The sequence below is a fragment of the Diadema antillarum genome, unplaced genomic scaffold, assembly GCF_040938485.1.
Source record: "Diadema antillarum isolate AM-2024a unplaced genomic scaffold, OU_Dant_1.0 scf00000020, whole genome shotgun sequence".
Classification (NCBI taxonomy): domain Eukaryota; kingdom Metazoa; phylum Echinodermata; class Echinoidea; order Diadematoida; family Diadematidae; genus Diadema; species Diadema antillarum.
Genome location: NW_027270909.1, coordinates 3442727 through 3453785, shown reverse-complemented (window position 1 = coordinate 3453785; position 11059 = coordinate 3442727). Strand labels below are relative to the sequence as shown.

General features: G+C 37.2%; 1 long non-coding RNA gene across 1 annotated transcript; it reads right to left on the bottom strand.

Moving 5' to 3' along the window:
- Window positions 1–1880: 1880 nt before the first annotated feature.
- LOC139729017 (uncharacterized) lies at window positions 1881–9489 on the bottom strand. Its single transcript, XR_011710849.1, has 4 exons — window positions 9192–9489; window positions 7238–7513; window positions 6308–6355; window positions 1881–1958 (listed from the first exon to the last, which is right to left on the bottom strand). It is a non-coding gene; the product is annotated as an uncharacterized lncRNA (long non-coding RNA).
- Between the last annotated feature and the right edge of the window lie 1570 nt (window positions 9490–11059).

Sequence of the window (11059 nt, the reverse complement as noted above, 5' to 3'; positions counted from 1 at the left end):
TCAAATTGCACCATTTGCAACATCAAAATGCAAAAAGTTCTTACCGTGGGAGGGGGACACCCACACCCTCCCCTCCCCCTTCACTCGCTCCACTCGCTCGGGTTCAGTCGCGTTCATGATATTCAGTGAAAAGAATTAATACAAGAAGTGTATTTAACGTATGCCATTTTATATGCAAATTGTTCAATAATAATCTACACTAAAATATACTGCTACCTTAAACAAGTGGGACTGTTTCACGTCGATAAAACGCGCAAAAACATGCATCTAATTGCACCATTTGCAACATCACAATGCAAAAAGTTCTTACCGTGGGAGGGGGACACCCCCTCCCACACCCTCCCCTCCCCCCTCGCTCGCTCCGCTCGCTCAGGTTCAGTCGCGTTCATGATATTCAGTGAAAAGAAGTAATACAAGAAGTGTATTTAAATCATACCATATTATAGGCAAATTATTCAATAATAATCTACATCAAAATAAACTGCTACCTTAAACAAGTGGGACTGTTTCACGTCGATATAACGCGCAAAAACATGCATCAAATTGCACCATTTACAACATCAAAATGCAAAAAGTTCTTACCGTGGGAGGGGGACACCCCCCTCCCACACCCTCCCCTCCCCCTTCACTCGCTCCGCTCTCTCGGGTTCAGTCGCGTTCATGATATTCAGTGAAAAGAGTTAATACAAGAAGTGTATTTAACTTATAGCATTTTAAAGGCAAATTGTTCAATAATAATCTACATCAAAATAAACTGCTACCTTAAACAAGTGGGACTGTTTCACGTCGATATAACGCGCAAAAACATACATCAAATTGCACCATTTACAACATCAAAATGCAAAAAGTTCTTACCGTCGGAGGGGGGACACCCCCCTCCCACACCCTCCCCCCCTCGCTCGCTCCGCTCGCTCGGGCTCGGTCGCTTCGCTCCCTCGCAGACTAACCGCCCCCCCCCAAAGATGAAATCCTGGCTACGCCGTTGGTTGCGAGCTGTTCTTCACTTCAACAAGCTCCTGGTAGCATGGCTCAGCTTGATCTGGTGTCAGGTACATCGTTATTGTGGTAGGTATGCTGCAGCTCACGGCACTCGCATGGGTTACCTCCGATGTTGGGATTCTGGTCAGGAGGGCAGGCCGACCTTTGGGTCGTGATGACAATCTGTGACCAATCGAACATTGTGTTTTAAGTCCTTGCTTTTTCATGCAATCATTAATTTTGAATTGGATTTCTAAACAATACATGTATATCACAAAAGTCAAAACATTGTACTTTCCAAGTAACATTATACAGCATGGTAAGAAATAGTAAAGTTGTCGTAGGAAAGTCAACCGTTATGATGACTTCATTATTCGTGGAATGAAGGTCAGTGACCTGGTCGGCTAGGAATCATAGTAGACAGCAGTCAGGCCTACTATATAAAACTTTAAAGAACATAATTAATATGAATGTAACATGGTTATTATTCATGTTGTTGGAGATGTAAAAATGGAATCATAATACAACACCAAATGCCGTAAATTTGAAAAGAATTTTTTACTTTGTGTATACTGTATATAATCTACTTAGTATGAAAATATGATATAAAAATTATGCCTACAAATAATGAATAAAATCTGGATTTCAGAGTTTATGAAAGAATGTTGAAGATATACCAAATTATTTTCAATGGAACGAATTAGATTATGATTTCAACCATTATTATTGACGACAATAAGAGTAATACCAAATGAGGTGGTTTATACACATGCAGGCCAGAAAGCCGACAATATTTGTCACGTTAATTAGAAGGCATCCAATACAAATAAGGAGCAGTTAACAATTGTTCCTAAAAGATATAATACGTACTTTTTTGTACCTTCTGGCAATATAACACGTTACCGGCACACATACAGCAATACTTATTATTGCACTTCCGATCGCAGAGAATAACATAGGATGTAGGTAGTTGCAAGGTTCTGTAGAGAGAGAGAGAGAGAGAGAGAGAGAGAGAGAAAGAGAACTTTGTATACTGATAAATATACACAATCAAAAAAAAAGAGAAGGTAAACACCTTTTCAACTTCATATTTCTCAGAGAATATTTGGCTTAGCATTAATGTTTTATATACTATGTTAAAGGTAATCTAATTAGCTACCAACCTGGTAGGTTAATAAAAAAGAAAATGTATGCATGAGTGAACACATTCGTTTTTCTCTTCCAAAAATTGAAGGAACACAAGTAAAGATTGCAAAAATAGGACAAGTTGTTATTTATGTGTATTTTTTCCATATAACAATGAGAACAAAAGACAATTCACATAATAAGAACCGCAAATTAATTTGCAAAATCATCCTATGATCTCTATCATGTCGTTGTAGTCCCCCAAAATAAAGAAGGGAATAAAAAATGGAGAAAATGAAGAATCTTCTGTCAAATCCAAATTCGAATGACATTAAAGAGGCAATTTTAACAAAAATGGTAGATATGTGAAATGCTACTTCAAATCAAGAAAATTTGAAATGATATTTGGTTCTTGAATTTGTCTCCTAAATTCCCAAATTAAGAGAATGAAATCAAGACATTGTGTCCATTTTTTTTTTCGCCTTTACGGCTTACTCCCTGTGTCATTTGAAGTTTGATTCGACAGAAAATTCTTATTCTTCTTGATATTTCATTCATGTCACTCGTGTTAATTTTGTCTTTTGTTATCGTTGCTATCATGAAGGGCATTTGCAAATGAATAAAGAAAAACCCGTCAATTTCTGCGACCTGCAATAAAGTTTGGAAAATTTGGTCTTGCTGTATATCTGGCAGAACTCGACAATCTACATTGAACTTGCTCCCAGGACTTTGAGCACTGTCATGCAGAACTGAGAAGTGATTTCACGAACTACCTTCAAGAAAGCTTTGAATCTTAGTGTAACAGACCAGTTATGTTAATCTCTGCAACTAAACAATGTACAATTTGAATTGACAATAGTGCCTTACTCGAGTCTAGCTTTGAGACTAATCTTGTGGGTCTGAGAGGTGTAGACTACGCTCTCACTTCTTCTTCTTTTTGCCGAGGTACAAAACCCTTGTGTGTGTGGCTCACACACCCTATTGTTTTAGTGAAAGCATGCAGCATTGACCATACAGTGTTCAGGGTTGTGTGTCGTCATCAAAATGTGGCTGGGGGGACTAGTGAAGCATTTTGGAGCAGAATGACGGATGAAAGCTAGCATGTCTTAGCTCAAAGGTTCCAGAAGTTTCAACAAAGTTGTGGAGAAAACAAGAGGCCTGAACTTGGTGAGAAACCTGGGTTACAATGCCTGGACTATGAAAATGACAACTTTGTTATCATATAGTTGTACAATAAGTGACAAGTGTGAGTTTGATGCATGATTTGTCAAGTTGTGTAAAGAAAGGTTGTAGTCAGTGCTGCTGAGGGCAGCTGCATTACACAGAGTTACTGCATAAGCTAAGGTATGGTACCGATGCTGCAAATAAATGAAGAGTTTGTTTGCAAAAAACCGATAAGTCCATTTTTGAAGATTTGGAAGTACAGGTCTCTGTCATAAAGTACAAAATGATACCTTTCAAATGATATATTGGTCACTACATATAAAGCTATATTTTTGAAGTTATGGTCAAAGGAAACACAAATTTTCTTATTATTCTCATTATTTTTCTAGACCTTTAATGGCAAATATCTCCATTTGACAAATATGGACTTATCGGTTTTTTGCAAACAAGCTCTTCAAATGTGTGTGTTATACCTGGCTAACTAGGGAGTAACTTGTCACAATGCCATGGCATGTATGAAGAATACTGGTTGGCTTCATGATATTAGACGGAGCTTGTGTGGTTTCTTTTGGGTGACACAGTAAAGTATGCTACAATGCAGGCAGGCCGTTCATGTTTATTCATAGTGTTTCCATTGGAAGTTTGATGCTATGCATGTATAGATAGTCACCGTGTAATCACTGAAACTTGGAAAGGTGACTGATTATAGGTGATAAGTGATCCGGAGTGATTGAGTAGTAAGGGGATGAAGGAAGACAGGGTATGCTGTTTCATTCCTTTCCCTAGGAATAATGTCGTAGTTTTATGACATAGGTCGCAGTGTCAGTGAGAATGCCATATTTCAAGAGTCACTTCATGCTGTGTTCATAGTCTAATGTGAATGATGGAAATAGAAGGTATGACAAGTATCCTGTATGAGGTACACCGTACCATGGAGACGGCATTACTCGTAGCTTTACCATTCAGGCGTTGAATGATGGTACGTTATAGCACTCTACATGGGGTATAAGGTAGCCTTAGATATCCATGGTGTTGATCCATCACCCAGAGAGATGATGAACTAGTTGTATCTAGGTGTAGTGGTGCAGTGTACTAAAACTCGAGAAGTATGCTGTATCGGCTATAACATACACCTATGTTACTGTAGCATCAATGTGTTGTATATTCTTTTCTATGGAGAGTGTGCCAGATGGGATATGTTACCCTACTCGCTGGAATGTATAATACGGATGACACTGGCTAGGTGTTTGATAGGAGTTATCTGTTATGACAAATAGAGTCTGTGACTCAAATTATAGTGCCGTTAGGTACAACAATACACTAAGACATTCATGTCACTTTTATGTAATGTTGATATTACAGAGTTCAAGTTCACCGAGTGGTTTGCAAGTCACTGCATGGAGTCGAGTCTCAAGAGAGCTCAAGAGGGGTGAGTTGTAGTAGGGCAGTGATAAGCATAATTATAGGCTGGCAAGCTCAACATTGCTTAATTTGTACATAGGTTGTTGTTGAAAGGAAACTTGTTTACGGAAGTTTTTGGTCAGTTGAAATGTGCTTTGTTTAATACGTTTTAGAGTTGATGTTGTACGAAACAGTATATTGGTGTTGATAGTCCTACAAGCCTGTTTGCTGACAAGGTAATATCATTAAATTTGTGCTGTTTGTAGTACAAATAGCAGGCTGTGAGTTATTTCGCATATTATGAAAGCAGATGTTGGGAAATATACGCCGAGTCCAAAACAATGCAAAGCAAAATAAAGCAACAAAGGGGGGGGGGGGGCAATTATATGCATGTGGTTGAAATAGATAAGAAGGGAGTACATTGTATATTGTGAACTTAAAGAATAAAGATGATTACCAGTGTAGATAATCTTCAGTGACAATGGTATAATCATACTTGTACAATGGTGTACGGCAGTGAAAACGATATGGATGGAAAATCATAAAACGTGATATTGATGTTTCCAAACAGTTCAAATGGATTGGAATGCTGAAAAGCATGAATGGACAAAACTTAATAGGCATCAGTAGTGAAGTATGTTACGACAATATGCAATTTGTAGGTATATCACATGGCCATTGTGTAAGTCATGGTTTGTTCTTTGTTGTTGTTCTTTTCAGGGTTAAGCCACCCTCAATTAAAGTCTGCCACTATACTGTACAAATGATGGAGTCCCGTGTCATTTGTCTCAAACCTGCTGTGTTACATTAGGAATGGAAAATAGCCGCCAGAATGAAATCTTGAAGACCTCAAAACCATCATGGATTCATGAGTTGAATAAACAAATTTGGATTCAGACCCCTCGAATTTGTTTCGTTCAACTTTTTGCCAATATTGTAAAGAATAATTTCTTTGGTGGCCGTATTGGCGACCATCTTGAATATCTCAAAACCCTCAAGGACACAAAATTTGCATCATCCAGATTCTGAATCGGTATATTTCAAACAGGGTTAGTCTTTTTACATAAAAAGAGAGCAAAAAACAAAAACAAAAACAACAACACACAAATAAACAAACAGACAAACAAACATTTATCTGGTGGACGGTAAATAAAGGAAAAGAACAAGATAGGACTTTGACACCCAGACTGGTACCATTGCATATAGTTATGCAGTGAAAAAAAAAATGGTATCTTGTGAAATATCGGGCAGTGTATGTTTGGTATTAGTCATCACAATTTCTTCTTATTAAACGCACTAGTGTTCACTAAGAATGCAAATTTTCACTGCTGGGGCAGGTATTTCTCGTTCAGGTATGCCTCTGTTGATCACATACTTTTACCAGAGCTATACATGTGAACAAAGTCACACATTATTATGTAAATTGTAATTGGGAGAGAGGGAGGAGTAAGAACTGCTCTCAACATAAAAGCTATTGCTATCAACATAAAAGCAAATAAATCATAATGTACCTCCCAAAACACGCATATCCATTTTTTTGAGTAACTCTTGCCACACTTTCACTCCCACGCCTGAATTTGGGAGCTATATAATCCCTGCATCAAAGATTATTCCCTCTTCATATAGCATAGACACCTACCGCTCGGCTGATCACATGCACTTGCCGTCAAGGTAGTTGAGGAAGTGACTGCGAAAAATTATGAGGATATATTTCATGATACGAAAATATTGCATATAAACAAGGGCGACATTTTTCAGATGACTTCTTGGTGGGCCTTCATAGGAAAAGTCAGAGCGAAAATGAAACAGGACTGAATAATGAACATATACTGATGAAACAGAATACCATTTTCGTATTCAGGGGGGCATTTCATAAAGCAGTTTATCCGATAAGTTGTCGGACAAATTGGGCTCTCAGCCAATCAGATGCAAGGATTTCAACAGCTTGTAACAGTTTGTTAGAAAAATATCCGACCAAAATGCTTCGTGAAATGCCACCCCCTGATCTATCCAAAAGTGATATTTCTACATTGATGATTATTGGACAAGTGACATCAGTATCAGTGATCAGGACGTTATGTTTGAGGTGCCCATTTCATACGTTGTTCAATCGCACAGTCTATGTTTTTGCGTTCATCCCGACGATATAATCTGTATTGTATAGTGCGACTTTAGATTAATAAAAATGACTTTTCACTGCGATACATACTACAAATTCATGTTCATATCCCCGCTTCATTCATAGTTTGTTCATTCAGTTATTGATTTATAAATTCATTTATTCTTTCGCTTATAAGTATATTAATCAAAACATTCCTGGCGGTATAATCATATCATTACTATTACATTACTATGATAAGTTTATTGCGAATATGCGAGTGTGCATGTTGTGAAATATGTGTCTTTTAGAATTATAATTTTCCTATGGATATTTCTTAAAATTCAAAACGCAAGTAGAGTTAACTGATGACTCAGCAAATTCCCCCTCCCGTCCTTTTTTTTTCTGTTCATGATCCAACAACACGTAAACCCATGCAACTGTTACGAAACTCTCTTTCTGGAGACTCACCTATGTAGACCAAGGCCTTTCCCCATCCTCCGCACCGACGATGTCTTGACCCTGGACAAGTTATTCCGCATTCAGTTGAATTCAGCCTATAACTGTGGTCAACACAATTAAATTCACATCCACACGTACAGCCCGTCCCGTTGGAGATCCCAGCAAAGCGGTACCCGCTTTCTCCGCAAAACACCGTGCAGCCATCGGGGGTTGAGCTCGTCCTGAAACTGAACCGGTAATCGTTCCGCACGCATTCCTCTTGATAACAACCAACGTAGTGACCGTCTGCAGTTATTAATGGAGATGGCTTCATTAATTCGTATTTTCATCATTTCTTCTTCATTTGATAATCATATTTATAACTCACTAAGAAACAAGATCAGATGAATGTATGCGACTGATAGACAGCATCACTACTGCGATTTACTGAAGGTTTCCCTTGAAGAATTTTTGTTCGTGAGAAAATACTTTGTGCCTTCTCTGCAAAAGTCGGTATCTGTGAATCAGCCTGTCTTTCATGCCAGTTTCGATCACAGAAGAAAACTTTGATGTTGAGTTTATTATCTTATTCATTCAGTTGTTCCTTAATGTTATCGTCAAATCTGTCACTTTTTACTCATTGGGTTCACTCTTTCATTTCAATATGTACCAAAATTTATTCAACGTCCGATATCTAGAATCAAAACATCAATCAGCATAATTATCTTTAAGAAAGGTTAATAATCTCATATCAACAGTAGGCCTACTTTACTCCTGCTTTTATTTGGTCCGTGTTTTCGTTGTGATTGTGTTGTTTTTTGCTGTTGTCTTTATACGTGGGAATTGTCACATTTAGATACCATCTTCTTTTTCTACATTGTTGCCATACGCATGACTGTACAATATTTTGGTTGCTTACGTACAGATATATTGTTTTATATACCCATATAACTTTGATGCAGTTATATTGAATTGCCAATTCGAAGGTTGAAAAAGCGCCTCGCGGTTTGGAATATAACTTTCCTTCATACTTACCATTGAATAAACGAGTGAACAAAAATTATTTTTCAACGCTTCCAGCCAATGCAATTTCAACAGGTTCCTTAAAATTCCCATAGATATTATGGATTTGGCGCAGGATAATCCCTCAGACCAAAATAGTAGCGCATTTGCGAAAAATCCTTCAAAGAGCAATGCCGTGCACGGTAAAGATCAATATCATTAAAGACAATGAATTACTATTGTCATTATTATTACTACTACTATACCATTCTTATCAATATTGATCTTATTATTATTACAATTATTATTATGATGTTTATTATCATTATTATTATTCATACCAATATTGATATTATCATTATCACCATAATCATAATCTTCATTATCATATTTTTTGGGTTGTTTGCTGTTTTGTTGTTGTTTTCCTTATAAATTCTCTTCTTAGGAACATTGTTTTCCCTGTTCCTTGAGTCTTGTCACTATTCATAATCATACATTTATAACTCTTGACCTGGAACGCAAAACATCCTATATTAATCAGGAGCAGAATAAATGCAAACAAACGATATGACGATAAAAGGAAATATTACAATGTCTTTCCAATGTAATCGTTAGTCGGAAGCGATGGCATCTAAAAACACACTCATTGCTCACGGCAAACATCGTGGATTGTATCATCACAAAACAAAAATACAGATAATGTTAATGATTACGATATCGCAACATTGGTTAAAGTCATGCTCATAGTGATTATAAAGGTTATGCACACACACACACACACACACACACACACTTCTTATACTTGACAATTTAACCAAATATGTCTTGTTTTAGGTGCATTAAATTTTTTCTAGTGTATGATTTTTTGATTTTTTGAGTTAATGATATAATTAAATAAAAATGTTTAAGGAAACATCATTATCTCTGGAAGTATATGCATCTTTGAAAACTATAATTCTATACTGACTGAGAATATACTCACATATTGAGCATGTCTGATAGTCGCCGCAGCTTGGAAACGGAGTTCCTCTTCCCAAGTTGAAAGTACGCATGAACAATAATAGTATACTTGTGACACGGAGACAGAATTTGGCCATAATGTATATTTAAATGTAGCCCCAAAAGGCGGCGTCACAAAACTTGAAGAGGCCAAGGCGCCGAACTGAACTTTTCAACACCCCACGTAAGCTGTGTATACATGCCATTTGGCAGCAGAACGTGGGAATTCTCAAATCGTGCTCTTTTTTTAACTCGGCGTTGTCAAAGCATTAAGCGATGTGTTCAGGGCTACCAGGGAATGAGACAATGTTGAAAATGAATTACGATACTCACGAACTGAAAGAAGACAATCAATCTAAACTGAAAGTATAATGACAAAGTCAAAGGTCGTCACGTGATTTTTTTAATGTCTTGATGGTTCGTCAAAGAATATGAAAGTATCCGTGTGATTATGCACGTCTTCTTTTTTCACATGAAGATCCTAATGAAAGCAACTATGCATTGCAAATGCGTGTTGAATGGTGATGAATCATGATATCCTCAACATCACTTATGTGGACAAATGAATACCTAAATACGTGTTATATGTATTGTATTTTTCTTATATTTTTATTCAGGTTAATTGCACCCCCCCCCCCCCCCCCACAGTCCCCCACACACACACACAAGTTCAAATTTGCACCCTATTTGTCCCTATAGCAGCACCCTGGGGTGCATAATTGCACCTTTTATTATGCAAGTAGAAAATCAAATCTCTTAATATCTATAATCAATTCGTACTTAAAATGATGCAGACATGATTCCACATCAGAGTGTAAGTTTGATCTTACGAGTAAAACCTTGGTAATCGTGGTCCAAATTTTCAAAATGTATTAATGACTGACAATCACAGAAATTACCGATATATTCATTTTTCTACGATTTTGAGAATTCGACATGAGATATGATATACAGCTGTATATGTTAATGTCAGTGGGCAGTGATTATATACTCATTCAATGTTGAGTAATATGTTGTTATGATAATAATTTTGTTATTAGTAAGAATGTAACAAGATGGTTGCTGGTTGAGTTCATTTCCCCGTTTTGGGTGGGGGTGTTAATCACTTTCAGTGACAGTTTTGATTTTTGATGAAATTTATGGTTAATTGTTTGTTTATAATAGATACGTAGGCCCATCATGGTATTATTGCTTGTTTGATTAGTAAGCGTGTAATTGTCAGTGTATAGTTATTGTGTGACTGTATGTAAGGGACTCGGTGGAAGAAGTGTACTTGTCCACATTCAGTATGTTGTATTTGATGTATGTCATTGTTTTGTCAACCGTAATGTTTGTTAGTGCAGGGCCCCCAGTAAGAACAGTACCTGCGTACTGATGGGGCTACCCTTTTGAAATAAGACTGAATAGATAAATAATAAATAATGTTAATGGTGCATGTTTGCACCCTTGATTAGCAAAAAACTGAGGGTGCAAATTCGCACCCCTGCAGGTTAAAAATGCAGCATATTGCACCTCTAAGGGAGCAAATTGATTATTGGTTGTATAGCCACAGTTTTGGGGTTCATATTTGAACCCGTATTTCTAAGTTTGTTGGGAAGTGAATGAAAATCAATTCAGACTCATGATTTCTCACGTTACCGATTCTGTAAGTCTGAATTTTTTCGACGGATAGGCGTTCATTATAATATTCTAAATATTCTAAAGACCAATCTTCATTTTCCAAGTTTCGAGCTGGTGGATTATTTAGCTCAAGCACATATTTTCGTGATGTCGAGCTCGCATCCGCCGCACACTATAATACGACTCACGGCTGTACGACCTTAAAGGTACTAGCCCACATTTGCAAACCCA